The sequence below is a fragment of the Procambarus clarkii genome, chromosome 37 (genome assembly GCF_040958095.1).
Source record: "Procambarus clarkii isolate CNS0578487 chromosome 37, FALCON_Pclarkii_2.0, whole genome shotgun sequence".
In the NCBI taxonomy this organism is placed as follows: Eukaryota; Metazoa; Arthropoda; class Malacostraca; order Decapoda; family Cambaridae; genus Procambarus; species Procambarus clarkii.
Genome location: NC_091186.1, coordinates 24,536,060 through 24,554,105, shown reverse-complemented (window position 1 = coordinate 24,554,105; position 18,046 = coordinate 24,536,060). Strand labels below are relative to the sequence as shown.

General features: G+C 48.3%; 1 long non-coding RNA gene across 1 annotated transcript; it reads right to left on the bottom strand.

The window, feature by feature from the left end:
* Positions 1–202: 202 nt before the first annotated feature.
* Positions 203–17,473, bottom strand: LOC138372073 (uncharacterized). Its single transcript, XR_011230682.1, has 3 exons — positions 17,311–17,473; positions 3,281–3,496; positions 203–381 (listed from the first exon to the last, which is right to left on the bottom strand). It is a non-coding gene; the product is annotated as an uncharacterized lncRNA (long non-coding RNA).
* Between the last annotated feature and the right edge of the window lie 573 nt (positions 17,474–18,046).

Genomic DNA, 18,046 nt, shown 5'->3' with positions numbered 1-18,046 from the left:
ATACTCCTGACACCTTAGTCTACCTCCTAAGTACTCACACCTAGCTGGAAACTCACTAATATACTCTTCCCGTATGGCTCCTAGGATATTGCTAGGATGCTTCCTGTCATGCTCCCTCACCTTCAGATCCTGGGACACGGCTGGGATCCCAGCAGCCTCACCTTCAGATCCTGGGACACGGCTGGGATCCCAGCAGCCTCACCTTCAGATCCTGGGACACGGCTGGGATCCCAGCAGGCTGCCTCACGTTTCCTTCCTTTGCTGAAACATAGCTGGGACTCCTAGCTTCCCCTCTAGCGCGCCTAGTCCTAGGACACTCCTAGCTTCCTTCGTTCACCTCTCAGCTCCTGGGACTAGGCTCCAGCCTCTCACAATATACTTCTGAAAAAAACATATAAAATCAATTTCCTTATAATAATACTAATTAAGTATACGAATCAATGACAAAAATTATCATACAGAGATACATATGTATATTTATTAATGTTAAACAACATAGTGATTATTAAATCCTAATAGATGGCAAATTACAACATAATTTTCGGGTACGGGATTATGACTACTTGCACACATACACATGGCTATTTGTATACATACACATGGCTATTTGTATACATACACATGGCTATTTGTATACATACACATGGCTATTTGTACACATGCATGGCTGTTTGTACACAGTCTATGGCTGTCTATTCAGAGATAGTGGCTATTTGTTGCCAGTGCTCTCTCACAAGTCAAGCCTGGCCTCGGGCCGGGCTTGGGGAGTAGAAGAACTCCCAGAACCCCATCAACCAGGTACCAGCGTGTGTGTGTGTGTGTGGGAGCTAAAATTAAGCTTCCCAGAGTGGGGTTAGAGGGGGTAAAAGGTGCCCAAACTGTGTGACTGTAACCAGTGTGGGGGGGGGGGGCATAATTTCATGGAACAGAACAATTTATAGTGAGGGTTAAGCCTTTAGAATTATTGACTACATATCGACATTCAGCTCGATAACAAGTGCAGCAAAAACTCTCTCCTGTCACTTATTGTAAGTCCAATTATTACATTGAGTTTTGGAGCTAATGTGAAGATATATATATATATATATATATATATATATATATATATATATATATATATATATATATATATATATATATATAGATTTGATAAAATGCTATGCCCAAGATTACCATCCGAGTGCCGGCGGGGAAGTGGTTCAAATAGCCTCGGCTATCACTTCCTTATGTCCGGTCGTGATGGTCAAGCGGATTAAGGTGTCCCTGTACATACCAGTTGCGTTGCTCCTGGGAGTATGGGTTCGAGTCACTTCTGGGGTGTGAGTTTTCAGTTATATATATATATATATATATATATATATATATATATATATATATATATATATATATATATATATATATATATATATATATATATATATATATATATATATATATATATTTAACATAGGTCTTATAAGGTCTGACAGTGTCAGACCTCAAAGGAAGGATTGAAACAGGAATTTCCTTAAGTACTTTCGTATTTAGTAATACGTCTTCAGAAGGATGGATTTACAAGTCAGTAGATTGGATATATAAAGGCAGGATAGAGGTGAAGTGAGGTTTAATGACATATATATGAATGGGATTAGGTGGATATAAATAGGAACTACATCGTATGGGCCAATTTACGGGCTATTCATGCCCGTGCCACCTTTTGGGTGGCTTAATCTTTATCTTTAAATACGTGGATTTTAATATCATAAGATAGTGGATATTAACTAGGTATTAATGAGATAAATGTGTATCAATGATCCTACTCAAATCGCCCTTTTATTGATGGATCAAAAATGGATCTAAATCCATTTAGATTTAAAATGACCCTTGTTCACTCACATAATGAGTGTCGGTACTCAGCGTAGCGTCATTCTTCCTGTGACTTTGAAGCAAAATTTAAATTTTAAAATAAGCACTAAACTGTCCGTTGACCAGACCACACACTAGAAATTGAAGGGACGACGACGTTTCGGTCCGTCCTGGACCATTCTCAAGTCGATTGAAACTAACAGTGGACAGACTAAACTGTCCACTTATATAAGACCTGTGTGTAATTGAGTTTAATTAATTAATTGCTTATCATAATATAACATAATATCTTGGTATGCCAGTAGTCATTATTTGAATATATATATTTGTTAAAATATCGCATTATTTAAGTGTAAATAATTGAAGGAATGGCGCACTATGGCATCACAACAACACAATGTGCTGCCATCTGTTGGCCGCAGGATGAATGTTGAAGTTTCTCTGAGAATTCATCAAGTATTTACGTTTCCACTTGTCTGCCCTTTTAAATGTTCGAGCTGTAATGCTCGCAACCCGTCCTCAACCAGCCCGTCCTCCAAACAAAGATCCAAAAGTGATTCCATCCACCCGCCAAACCCCCTGTTTATGAATGAAAAGCGGTTTACACACGACTCACAACTGCTGACGTTCGAACATATCCGGAACAAGTGCTTCACTGACGATTTTTTTTCGAACCACAACGCTATAAATGCTTCACCCACGTACTACAGATACAAATAATCGCCAACAGACCCTAAACTCCTAACCTAACCTATGCCTATATATGCACAATATGCTAATATACTATAATATTAATTTACATTTGAGAAAATTCCTTTTTTTGAATGAACAGCATGAATAAATTTATGAATGCGTCTGTGGGGTCGACCGCTGGATGGAATGGACTTGAGTCGAGGACGGGTTGTGTGAGTCGTGTGTAAACCGTTTTTCATTCATAAACAGGGGGTTTGGCGGGTTGATGGAATCACTCTTGGACTTTTGTTTGGAGGACGGGCTGCTGTCCGAGGCGTTTGGGGATATCCTCACCCAGCTTTGCAGGGGAAATAGTCTGTGGTACGGGACGGACATAGACTGGTAGTGGTCGGCCTAAGTTAAATACTTTATTAAATATAAAAATATCAACCTGTAACCCCTTCCCCCATATTTTATTTCAGACCATATGTACGACCTCTGCCGTGCCGGGTTTGATCCCATTCGTGCATAACAATCTTAGCTCTCACTAAAAGAGTCTCTCTCTCTCTCTCTCTCTCTCTCTCTCTCTCTCTCTCTCTCTCTCTCTCTCTCTCTCTCTCTCTCTCTCTCTCTCTCTCTCTCTCTCTCTCTCTCTCCAACAACAAGGAACACAGCAATAACGTTAACTTACACATCATGCACCGTTTACAGACATCAAGAGACGGTATGAATATGAGTAATTACAGACTGGGACAAGACTTGCCTCCACTGATGTGTCGTGTCAGCGGGAGGCGGTGGTGTCGTCGGGCAGAGCGAGGACACGACACGGGGGACACGGTAGCCACAGCTACTCTAGCCCAGGGCAGCGACCCGTGTGGACGCCAGAGGAAGTATGGGTAGGCTGATACCCTGATGTCAACATTCACACCACCGCTCCTCTTATCTGTCAACCGCGTCACTCTTGAGTCTGTAGCTCACTCTGTGCACCGAAAGGAATTACGATTAGTAAATGATAATTGCAATATATACATAAATTATATGTATGAATTATAAATTAGTCTATACATGGTGTTCTTAGCCTCCCTCAGATGGCCAGGGGGCCGGAGCTGAGGCTTCATGCATGTATAATACCCAATAACGAGGATTGGGTATTATATGAGGTAACGAGGGCATTATACGTTATTACCTTCGTTATGTTTTAGAGAACGTTGCTTTAGTTATTCAGGCAAACAACGAACTCATCGTGCGTCGATTGAGAACTTATAAGAAGCCAATATCGTACACAAGACCGGACCGTATCTTCTTGGACCCGGGTTCAATGCCCGCCCAGAATGAGAGGTTCCTTGCACGGTTCCTTGCATCTGACACCTCTCTTGATGACACCTGACACACAGTTATGACAGGTTTAACATTGTTAAACTATATAGGAGACAGGCCATTATAGAAATTGAGCCAACAGGTGACAGCTAATTATAGGATTTGAATTATAGGCGAATCGTCTAGTCCGTCCTCTCGAACGTTCCCAACGTCACATAAATGATGTATTAAACTGCTCGAACCTTACCAAACCGAGGACCCCCCACGAATAGAAAACGGTGACACCACGTTTAATTTTGCGAGCCGCTGTGATGTACAGTACGTCATATTTTGACCGTTGTGGGAGTTGTACGTCAAAAATGCTTTATGTACAGTTCGAGAGGACGAGGTTATCGAACCCCCAAAGCCTCAGCAGCACTAGTACAAGGGCTGCTGATCCCCCCCCCCTCCTCTTGTGCTCCACACATGTGAGTATACATCTCAGGTACACTCACACTCAGTACACTCAGTGTACTTCTAAGGTACACTCACATGTATGGAGTGTACCTGGTTAGTTCTCTCAAGAGGAACACACGAAAGGTTGTCGATATTGACTATTTTTCTCTCCTGGTGACATTTACGGAGCGCCACCACCATCGCCCTCCACTTGCACCACCACCATCACCACTCTCTACCACTACCACCACAACCACTACCACCACTACCACCAGTGGTGTACACAACCTACACAGTGGTGGGGGCTAAAATAGACTGGTGTAAGCCCGTGGGATATAAATAGATTTCCGGACACAAGAGTCCCGCCTCTTGAAGGGGAACCCCTCTTGTCTTGCACGGGGTGCCAGGGAGGGTGCCGGGATATGAGGACAAGGAGCTGGGATATGAGGACAAGGAGCTGGGATATGAGGACAAGGAGCTGGGATATGAGGCTAAGAAGCTGGGATATGAGGACAAGGAGCTGGGATAGACGTGTATATTAAAAAGTTTGGGTGGATATAAATAGGAGCTGCCTCGTATGGACCAATAGGAGCTGCCTCGTATGGACCAATAGGGGCTGCCTCGTATGGACCAATATTAGCTGCCTCGTATGGACCAATAGGAGCTGCCTCGTATGGGCCAATAGGAGCTGCCTCGTATGGACCAATAGGAGCTGCCTCGTATGGACCAATAGGAGCTGCCTCGTATGGACCAATAGGGGCTGCCTCGTATGGACCAATAGGAGCTGCCTCGTATGGACCAATAGGAGCTGCCTCGTATGGACCAATAGGGGCTGCCTCGTATGGACCAATAGGAGCTGCCTCGTATGGGCCAATAGGAGCTGCCTCGTATGGACCAATAGGAGCTGCCTCGTATGGGTCAATAGGAGCTGCCTCGTATGGACCAATAGGAGCTGCCTCGTATGGACCAATAGGAGCTGCCTCGTATGGACCAGTAGGAGCTGCCTCGTATGGGCCAATAGGAGCTGCCTCGTATGGACCAATAGGAGCTGCCTCGTATGGACCAATAGGGGCTGCCTCGTATGGACCAATAGGAGCTGCCTCGTATGGACCAATAGCAGCTGCCTCGTATGGACCAATAGGAGCTGCCTCGTATGGACCAATAGGAGCTGCCTCGTATAGACCAATAGGAGCTGCTTCGTATGGACCAATAGGAGCTGCCTCGTATGGACCAATAGGAGCTGCCTCGTATGGACCAATAGGAGCTGCCTCGTATGGACCAATAGGAGCTGCCTCGTATGGACCAATAGGGGCTGCCTCGTATGGACCAATAGTAGCTGCCTCGTATGGACCAATAGCAGCTGCCTCGTATGGACCAATAGCAGCTGCCTCGTATGGACCAATAGGAGCTGCCTCGTATGGGCCAATAGGAGCTGCCTCGTATGGACCAATAGGAGCTGCCTCGTATAGACCAATAGGAGCTGCCTCCTATAAGTCAATAGGCCTTCTGCACTTTAATTTACTGACTTGATCTTACTTAGTTGGAAATTAAATAAATACATAAAGGTAGGTGAAGTCTGAGAGGAAACACTTGTTCAGTGTGGGATTTATGAACAATTGAACTGCACAGGAAGAGGACCTGGATCAAGCTAACTCTATACAGATAAGAAACCCCCCAGGGGGGGGGAACTAAGAGTCGTAGCATGATACAGATGACATCTCTAGAAAGGCGGGGCCCAAGACCATGGACCGCCACGTCAACCATCTCTACATCAGCTAACCTCTACAATCACCAGTTGAGAGGCGGTTATCTTGAGATGATTTCGGTTTTTTTTTTTTTTTAGTGTCCCCGCGGCCCGGTCCTAGACCAGGCCTCCACCCCCCAGGAAGCAGCCCGTGACAGCTGACTAACTCCCAGGTACCTATTTACTGCTAGGTAACAGGGGCATTCAGGGGTGAAAGAAACTTTGCCCATTTGTTTCTGCCTCGTGCGGGAATCGAACCCGCGCCACAGAATTACGAGTCCTGCGCGCTATCCACCAGGCTACGAGGCGGGACCAAAGACCCGAAGCTGAGCTCAACCCCCTGCAAGCACTACGAGGCGAGTACAATTATTAAAAAAAAAATCCCTGTCTACCCCAAAAGTAGACGGGTTGAACTGTCCTATAAATATTGTACCGTCTCGACGCATATATATCAGAGGGAATTGACATATAAGGGGTTCAAGAGCCTTGTCAAACGGCTCTAATCTCAAAGAGAATTGTGATCATTCACATCAAATATGAATAGACACGATTGACACAGTCGTTTGAATGTGTTTTCTTTCAGCGAGGACGGGATTTGTGAGCGATTGCTGTGTTTAAGTGATTCTTTCAGCGTCAAATTATAGCGAGGGGAGGGTGTGGGGGGATGGGGGAGGGTGTGGGGGGATGGGGAGGGGGTGTGGGGGATGGGGAGGGGGTGTGGGGGGATGGGGGAGGGTGTGGGGGGATGGGGGAGGGTGTGTGGGGGAGATGGGGGAGGGTGTGAGGGGATGGGGGAGGGTGTGGGGGGATGGGGAGGGTGTGTGGGGGGATGGGGGAGGGTGTGGGGGGATGGGGAGGGTGTGGGGGGATGGGGGAGGGTGTGTGGGGGGATGGGGGAGGGTGTGGGGGATGGGGGAGGGTGTGGGGGATGGGGAGGGTGTGTGGGGGGATGGGGAGGGTGTGGGGGGATGGGGGAGGGTGTGTGGGGGGATGGGGGAGGGTGTGGGGGGATGGGGAGGGTGTGTGGGGGGATGGGGGAGGGTGTGGGGGGATGGGGGAGGGTGTGGGGGGATGGGGAGGGTGTGTGGGGGGGATGGGGAGGGTGTGAGGGGATGGGGAGGGTGTGGGGGGATGGGAAGGGTGTGGGGGGATGGGGAGGGTGTAAGGGGATGGGGGAGGGTGTGGGGGGGATGGGGAGGGTGTGGGGGGATGGGGAGGGTGTGGGGGGATGGGGGAGGGTGTGGGGGGATGGGGGAGGGTGTGGGGGGATGGGGAGGGTGTGTGGGGGGAGGGTGTGTGGGGGATGGGGGAGGGTGTGGAGGGTGTGTGGGGGGGATGGGGGAGGGTGTGGGGGGATGGGGAGGGTGTGGGGGGATGGGGGAGGGTGTGGGGGGGATGGGGAGGGTGTGGGGGGATGGGGAGGGTGTGGGGGGATGGGGGAGGGTGTGGGGGGGGATGGGGGAGGGTGTGGAGGGATGGGGGAGTTTGTGTGGGGGGGATGGGGGAGAGTGTGGGGGATGGGGAGGGTGTGGGGGGATGGGGAAGGTGTGGGGGGGATGGGGAGGGTGTGGGGGGGATGGGGAGGGTCTGGGGGGATGGGGGAGGGTGTGGGGGGATGGGGAGGGTGTGGGGGGATTGGGAGGGTGTAGGGGGATGGGGGAGGGTGTGTGGGGGGATGGGGGAGGGTGTGGGGGATGGGGGGGGATGGGGGAGGGTGTGGGGGGATGGGGGAGGGTGTGGGGGGATGGGGGAGGGTGTGGGGGGATGGGGGAGGGTGTGGGGGGATGGGGGAGAGTGTGGGGGGATGGGGGTGTGGGGGGATGGGGGAGGGTGGGGGAGGGTTGGGGGAGGGTGTGGGGGGTATGGGGGAGGGTGTGGGGGGATGGGGGAGGGTGTGGGGGGATGGGGAGGGTGTGGGGGGATGGGGGAGGGTGTGGGGGGGATGTGGGAGGGTGTGGGGGGGATGGGGGAGAGTGTGGGGGGGATGGGGAGGGTGTGGGGGGATGGGGAGGGTGTGGGGGGATGGGGAGGGTGTGGGGGAGGGTGTGTGGGGGGGATGGGGGAGGGTGTGGGGGGATGGGGAGGGTGTGGGGGTATGGGGGAGGGTGTGGGGGGATGGGGGAGGGTGTGGGGGGGATGGGGAGGATGTGGGGGGATGGGGGAGTGTGTGTGGGAGGATGGGGGAGGGTGTGGGGGGATGGGGAGGGTGTGGGGGGATGGGGGAGGGTTGGGGGGGATGGGGAGGGTGGGGGGGGGGATGGGGAGGGTGTGGGGGATGGGGGAGGGTGTGGGGGATGGGGGGGTGGAAGGGGGGGGTCAATTACTATGAAAACTATGATGTTTGATTTAAAGCAGAGCGAGTTTTGCTTCGGTTAGTGTGAGGTGTGTGTGTGTATTTTTATGAATGTGTATTTTTAGTGTGTGTGTGTGTGTATACTGAGTATGTATGCAGTGTGTGTGTATGTATGTTATGTATATGTTATGTGTGGTTTTGTGTACTCGCTCAGATGTACAGGCAGGGTCGAACTTCAGCTCCTAATTCCCGCCTTTGGAGGTGACGTTTGATGACGTTAGTCATCACGCTAGTCTCCGTGGTGTAGTGGTAAGACACTCGCCTGGCGTTCCGCGAGCGCTATGTCATGGGTTCGTATCCTGGCCGGGGAGGATTTACTGGGCGCAATTCCTTAACTGTAGCCTCTGTTTAACGCAACAGTAAAATGTGTACTTGGATGAAAAAACGATTCTTCGCGGCAGGGGATCGTATTCCAGGGACCATAGGATTAAGGACTTGCCCGAAACGCTACGCGTACTAGTGGCTGTACAAGAATGTAACAACTCTTGTATATATCTCAAAAAAAAAAAAAAAAAAAAAAAAAATTAATACAGTATGACTTTCTTCGTGTAACTAATTGTTTCCGTTAAAGATGAGTTTGGAGGCTGTTGACCAGACCACACACTAGAAAATGAAGGGACGACGACGTTTCGTCCTGGACCATTCTCAAGTCGATTGTGGCTGGTTCACCTACGTTCTCGTTCCTTCCTGGCCACAGGCTAGGCTCGTTTAAGCGGCGGCCGACTCCCCAAAGACGTAATTCATCAATTTTAACGTACTCTGTATTCAATTTTTTTTTCTCAAATATAAGACAATATTGTTTCATATTTGAATGTGTTGAATAGTTAGGCGTAACTTAGGTCAGGTTAGATGGTTGGCTTTTGTCTATCATACGTGCATTTTGAGACGTACGATTCGAGCAGAGGACGTGAACGAAGCACTGCTCGAGAAAAATCACCCGTCGCCATCATCCAACAGCCCGTTCTTGTATACAAAGCTCCAAGCTCGTTAATCCAGCCGCCAAACCCCTCGTTTGTGAATGACAGCTGTTTACACACGACTCACAACTGCTGACGTCCGAACACTCCCGGAACAAGTGCTTCACTGACGACTTGTGTTCGAACCACAACACTGTAAACAGCCCGTCCTCCAAATAAAGATCCAAAAGTGATTCCATTCACCCGCCAAACCCCCTGTTTATGAATGAAAAGCGGTTTACACACGACTCACAATTGCTGACGTTCGAACATATCCGGAACAAGTGCATCACTGACGAATTTTGTTCGAACCACAACGCTGTAAATGCTTCACCCACGTACTACAAATACAAATAATCGCCAACAGAACCTAAACACCTAACCTAACCTATGCCTATATATGCACAATATGCTAATATAAATAATATTTATATTTGATAAAATTCCTGTTTTGAATGAACAGCATGTTAAAATTGATGAATGTGTCTTTGGGGTCGACCGCTGGATGGAATGGACTTAGTCTGAGGAAGGGTTGTTTAGTTGATATACATTTTTGGGGTAATTATTGAAACTTTACACTGACGACATTTGGCTAATTTTTCCCCTGCCTAAATGTATTTTGTAAATATATTAAATAAAAGGTATGTTTTATATATTGTTGCTTATTATATACAGAAACACACGCTATAAAAATTCATGGTAAGGAAACTCTACAAGTTCTTGAATGGTATGGCACACACACACACACACACACACACACACACACACACACACACACACACACACACACACACACACACACACATACACACACACACACACACACACACACACACACACACAGACACACACACACACACACACACACACACACACACACACACACACACACATGGGGCCTCGTAGGCTGGTGGATAGCGCGCAGGACTCGTAATTCTGTGGCGCGGGTTCGATTCCCGCACGAGGCAGAAACAAATGGGCAAAGTTTCTTTCACCCTAAGTGCCCCTGTTACCTAGCAGTAAATAGGTACCTGGGAGTTAGTCAGCTGTCACGGGCTGCTTCCTGGGGTGTGTGTGGTGTGGGAAAAAAAAAAGTAGTTAGTAGTTAGTTAGTAAAAAAAAACCAGTTGATTGACAGTTGAGAGGCGGGCCGAAAGAGCAAAGCTCAACCCCCGCAAAAACACAACTAGTAAACACACACACACACACACACACACACACACACACACACACACACACACACACACACACACACACACACAAACACACACACACACACACACACACACACACACACACACACACACACACACACACACATAACGCAGCTAACGTAGTCCCGATATACAAGAAAGGGGATAGACAGGAGGCACTGAACTACAGGCCAGTGTCCCTAACCTGCATACCATGCAAGCTGATGGAGAAGATTGTGCGAAAAAAACTAGTGGAGCATCTGGAGCGAAGGAACTTTGTAACACAGCATCAACATGGGTTCAGGGATGGCAGGTCCTGCCTCACAGGGTTACTTGAATTCTACGACCAGGCAACAAAAATAAGGCAAGAAAGAGAAGGGTGGGCAGACTGCATATTTTTGGATTGTCAGAAAGCCTTTGATACAGTACCACACAAGAGGCTAGTGCGAAAGTTGGAGATGCAGGCTGGAGTGAGAGGGAAGGTACTCCGGTGGATAGAGGAATACCTAAGCAACAGGAGACAACGAGTCTGTGTGAGGGGTGAGGTCTCAGATTGGCGAGACGTCACAAGTGGAGTCCCGCAGGGGTCAGTCCTTGGACCTATACTGTTTCTGGTATATGTAAATGATCTCCCAGAGGGTATAGATTCGTTCCTCTCAATGTTTGCCGACGATGCAAAAATTATGAGGAGGATTGAAACAGAGGATGATAGTAGGAGGCTACAAGATGACCTGGATAGACTGAGTGAATGGTCCAACAAATGGCTGTTGAAGTTCAACCCGAGTAAATGCAAAGTAATGAAACTAGGCAGTGGAAACAGGAGGCCAGGCACAGGATACAGAATAGGAGATGAAGTACTTAATGAAACAGACAGAGAGAAAGATCTAGGAGTTGATATCACACCAAACCTGTCTCCTGAAGCCCACATAAAGAGAATAACGTCTGCGGCATATGCGAGGCTGGCTAACATCAGAACGGCGTTCAGGAACCTGTGTAAGGAATCATTCAGAATCTTGTACACCACATATGTAAGACCAATCCTGGAGTATGCGGCCCCAGCATGGAGCCCGTACCTTGTCAAGCACAAGACGAAGCTGGAAAAAGTCCAAAGGTATGCTACTAGACTAGTCCCAGAACTAAGAGGCATGAGTTATGAGGAAAGACTGCGGGAAATGCACCTCACGACACTGGAAGACAGAAGAGTAAGGGGGGACATGATCACAACCTACAAAATCCTCAGAGGAATCGACCGGGTAAACAAGGATGAACTATTCAACACTGGTGGGACGCGAACAAGGGGACACAGGTGGAAGCTGAGTACCCAAATGAGCCACAGAGACGTTAGAAAGAACTTTTTCAGTGTCAGAGTAGTTAGTAAATGGAATGCATTAGGAAGTGATGTGGTGGAGGCTGACTCCATACACAGTTTCAAATGTAGATATGATAGAGCCCAATAGGCTCAGGAATCTGTACACCAGTTGATTGACGGTTGAGAGGCGGGACCAAAGAGCCAGAGCTCAACCCCCGCAAGCACAATTAGGTGAGTACAATTAGGTGAGTACATACACACACACATACACACACACACACACACACACACACACACACACACACACACACACACACACACACACACACACACACACACACACACACACACACACACACACACACATACACACACACACACACACACACACACACACACACACACACACACACACACACATACACACACACACACACACACACACACACACACACACACACACACACACACATACACACACACACACACACACACACACACACACACACACACACACACACACACACACACACACACACACACACACACACATACACACACACACACACACACACACACACACACACACACACACACACACACACACACATACACACACACACACACACACACACACACACACACACATACACACACACACACACACACACACACACACACACACACACACACACACACACCAAGTAAATGGTAAATGTGTGACAAGACTCGGTAAATGACCAAGTGACAAGACTGAGGAAAACAGAAGGGGCATATACAGAAAGCGACAAGGAAATCTGCGAGGTACTGAATGCAAAATTCCATGGAGTGTTCACAACCGAGCCTGAGCAGCTCCCATTGTTAGAAGAGATTACGCAAGATGAAAGACTATCGGATATAGAGCTGACAGCAGAGGATGTAATGAAACAGTTGACAACACTGGATGCAAATAAAGCTGTTGGACCAGACAAAGTATCACCGTGGATACTCAAAGAGGCAGCGCAGGCTCTCAGCGTGCCTCTGGCAATGATCTTTAATGAGTCACTTATGACGGGAGAATTGCCCAGTTGCTGGAAGGAGGCAAATGTCGTACCGATTTTCAAAAAGGGTGATAGGGAGGAGGCACTTAACTACAGACCCGTATCACTGACAAGCATCCCCTGCAAAATTCTTGAAAGAATAATTAGGCTAAGACTTGTTGAGCACCTGGAGAGCATTGGGTTTGTAAACAAGCACCAACATGGGTTCTGGACAGGGAAATCATGCCTAACAAACCTTTTAGAATTCTATGATAAAGTAACAAGGATAAGGCAGGACAGAGAAGGCTGGGCAGACTGCATATTTCTTGACTGCCAAAAGGCCTTTGATACGGTACCGCACATGAGACTGCTATACAAACTTGAGAGGCAGGCAGGAGTAAGCGGAAAGGCCCTAGTATGGGTGAAGAACTACCTAACAGGAAGGAGCCAGAGGGTAATGGTAAGGGGCGAAAAGTCGGACTGGCGAACAGTAACAAGTGGAGTACCTCAAGGATCGGTGCTGGGACCAATCCTCTTTCTAATTTACGTAAATGATATGTTTACAGGAGTGGAATCATACATGTCAATGTTTGCAGATGACGCAAAATTAATGAGAAGAGTTGTGACAGACGAGGATTGTAGGATCCTCCAAGAGGACTTAAACAGGCTGCAGAGATGGTCAGGGAAATGGCTCCTGGAGTTTAACACCAGTAAATGTAAAGTTATGGAAATGGGATCAGGTGACAGGAGACCAAAGGGACAGTACACAATGAAGGGGAACAGCCTACCTGTAACGATTCGAGAAAGAGACCTGGGAGTGGATGTGACACCTAATCTAACTCCTGAGGCACATATAAATAGGATAACGACAGCAGCGTACTCTACACTGGCGAAAATTAGAACTTCATTCAGAAACCTAAATGAGGAAGCTTTTAGGGCGCTTTACACTGCCTACGTGAGACCCGTCTTAGAGTATGCCGCGCCATCATGGAGCCCCCACCTGAAGAAACACATAAAGAAACTGGAGAAGGTTCAGAGGTTTGCGACGAGGCTTGTCCCAGAGTTACGAGGGATGGGATATGAAGAGCGGCTGAAGGAACTGAACCTAACGACACTAGAGAAAAGAAGGGAGAGAGGAGATATGATAGGGACATATAAAATACTCAGGGGAATTGATAAAGTGGAAATAGATGAAATGTTCACACGTAATAATAACAGAACGAGGGGACATGGGTGGAAACTGGAAACTCAGATGAGTCACAGAGATGTTAGGAAGTTTTCTTTTAGCGTGAGAGTAGTAGAAAAATGGAATGCACTTGGGGAACAGGTTGTGGAAGCAAATACTATTCATACTTTTAAAACTAGGTATGATAGGGAAATGGGACAGGAGTCATTGCTGTAAACAACCGATAGCTAGAAAGGCGGGATCCAAGAGTCAATGCTCGATCCTGCAAGCACATATAGGTGAGTACATATAGGTGAGTACACACACACACATACACACACACACACACACACACACACACACACACACACACACACACATACACACACACACACACACACACACACTCACACACACACACACACACACACACACTCCACAAGCACAGCTCTCATCCTGTAACTACACTAAGGTAATTACACATAAATATATATGTGTGTGTTTTGCTTCCTTGCATGCTTCTATGTTCGTAATTGCATGTTATGGGAGGTGGAGCTATACAGACTTTGGTGCCTTAACTAGTATATCTATAAAATATGACGTCTTTTTGCCTCTGTCTGTCCAAGGTTTGAGAGCCATTACCTCTCTTTGTGGGGGTGTCGGCCCTCGTGGCACCATTCCAAAAAAGTTCGTACGAATGAAATGTTCGGCGTTGAGTCCATAGAGTGTTATCACCGCTTCATAATATTTCAGAATTCAGACACTGGCATGCAAAACACTATGTTCTGATGGGCACATCTGCATTATGGGGGGGTCTCCCACACTTTACTTATGAAACATTTGGGGGATCGCCCTGGACCACCGCCCTCGCTCTCACCACCTCATCCCGCCCTGTCACGCACCTCCTCCCAAACACCCGCCCTCCCACCTACTAACACCTCCCAAACACCCGCCCTCCCACCTACTAACACCTCCCAAACACCCGCCCTACCACCTACTAACACCTCCCAAACACCCGCCCTCCCACCTACTAACACCTCCCAAACACCCGCCCTACCACCTACTAACACCTCCCAAACACCCGCCCTCCCACCTACTAACACCTCCCAAACACCCGCCCTCCCACCTACTAACACCTCCCAAACACCCGCCCTCCCACCTACTAACACCTCCCAAACACCCGCCCTCCCACCTACTAACACCTCCCCTCCAACTCACTTTCTTCTGCTCTCCCATGCATATCCAGACATTCTCCCATGTTGGTCACTATCTTATACATGGCCATGTTGGTCACTATCTTATACATGGCCATGTTGGTCACTATCTTATACATGGCCATGTTGGTCACTATCTTATACATGGCCATGTTGGTCACTATCTTATACATGGCCATGTTGGTCACTATCTTATACGTGGCCATGTTGGTCACTATCTTATACATGGCCATGTTGGTCACTATCTTATACATGGTCATGTTGGTCACTATCTTATACATGGCCATGTTGGTCACTATCTTATACGACGCCATGTTGGTCAACACCATTGAGGCCTACGACGCCATGTTGGTCAACACCATTGAGGCCTACGACGCCATGTTGGTCAACACCATTGAGGCCTACGACGCCATGTTGGTCAACACCATTGAGGCCTACGACGCCATGTTGGTCAACACCATTGAGGCCTACGACGCCATGTTGGTCAACACCATTGAGGCCTACGACGCCATGTTGGTCAACACCATTGAGGCCTACGACGCCATGTTGGTCAACACCATTGAGGCCTACGACGCCATGTTGGCGTCGTAGTTATTGGCGTAATGTCACGAATCACTATACTATAATATTTCTTTAGCAATAACCTTTTCCACTGATCCTCACAGGATGAATATGGGGTCCCACAACCACTCACAGGATGAATATGGGGTCCCACAACCACTCACAGGATGAATATGGGGTCTATTACCACTCACAGGATGAATATGGGGTCCCACAACCACTCACAGGATGAATATGGGGTCTATTACCACTCACAGGATGAATATGGGGTCCCACAACCACTCACAGGATGAATATGGGGTTTATTACCACTCACAGGATGAATATGGGGTCCCACAACCACTCACAGGATGAATATGGGGTCTATTACCACTCACAGGATGAATATGGGGTCCCACAACCACTCACAGGATGAATATGGGGTCTATTACCACTCACAGGATGAATATGGGGTCCCACAACCACTCACAGGATGAATATGGGGTCCCACAACCACTCACAGGATGAGTATGGGGTCCCACAACCACTCACAGGATGAATATGGGGTCCCACAACCACTCACAGGATGAATATGGGGTCCCACTACCACTCACAGGATGAATATGGGGTCCCACAACCACTCACAGGATGAATATGGGGTCCCACAACCACTCACAGGATGAATATGGGGTCCCACAACCACTCACAGGATGAATATGGGGTCCCACAACCACTCACAGGATGAATATGGGGTCCCACAACCACTCACAGGATGAATATGGGGTCCCACAACCACTCACAGGATGAATATGGGGTCCCACAACCACTCACAGGATGAATATGGGGTCCCACAACCACTCACAGGATGAATATGGGGTCCCACAACCACTCACAGGATGAATATGGGGTCACACAACCACTCACAGGATGAATATGGGGTCCCACAACCACTCACAGGATGAGTATGGGGTCCCACAACCACTCACAGGATGAATATGGGGTCACACAACCACTCACAGGATGAATATGGGGTCCCACAACCACTCACAGGATGAGTATGGGGTCCCACAACCACTCACAGGTACAAAGTGAATAATTAATGAACTAAACTGAACTAAAACTCTTGAACCAGATGTGTTTAAGACAGCACTGGGAACAAAATAACCCGGTTTATACTTGAGAGACTTTATCCTGGAGACTCACGCCAGTGGCTGAGACTGGGGGGAGACTGAGAGAGATTAAGAGAGACTCTAGGCTTGGCTGGACAGCTCTCAACACCCTCCAGCTTCCCATCAAGATGTGCGTGATCAGAGGAGCAGGAGAAACTTAGCATCAACATGACGAACCACTGTCCGGGGTGTGGGTCGGGATATTCCAGCCTGGTAAGGTGGTGTTTATCTTGACCTACTGGCCATGAGGGTCTTTCACAGCGTTCTGAACTGACAATCCACACTCAATCAGACGAGGTGAATCTCCTACCCCCCTTTCCCACCCTCATCCATGTCACGTAGCCTTGAAGTGGACGTATGAATTATCACTAACACAAACCGTCGTTCAAGGCGAGGTGCTGCGTGCTGGGTTTGAGTGATGTTACACTTGTACACAAGGGGACACACCCAGGAGGGCGGGGACAGAGGGCAGCGTGGCGGCGTAGGACAGGCAGCAACGCTCTGCTCTCACTGTGGGAGGACGGTCCCTTACACAGCTGATGTTTGGGTGGGATATTGACCGACTCCAGGAGAGTGCGCAACCGGGGCGACCATCTGCGCCACCCTCCACTCTTGCGTCCAATGATGTTCACTCTGATGTAACTATCCACCTTACACTCTTGCGTCCACTGATGTTTACACTGATGTAACCAGCCACCTTACACTCTTGCGTCCAGTGATGTTTACACTGATGTAACCAGCCACCTTACACTCTTGCGTCCAGTGATGTTTACACTGATGTAACTAGCCACCTTACACTCTTGCATCCATTGATGTTTACACTGATGTAACCAGCCACCTTACACTCTTGCGTCCAGTGATGTTTACACTGATGTAACTAGCCACCTTACACTCTTGCGTCCAGTGATGTTTACACTGATGTAACTAGCCACCTTACACTCTTGCGTCCATTGATGTTTACACTGATGTAACCAGCCACCTTACACTCTTGCGTCCAGTGATGTTTACACTGATGTAACTAGCCACCTTACACTCTTGCGTCCAGTGATGTTTACACTGATGTAACTAGCCACCTTACACTCTTGCGTCCAGTGATGTTTACACTGATGTAACCA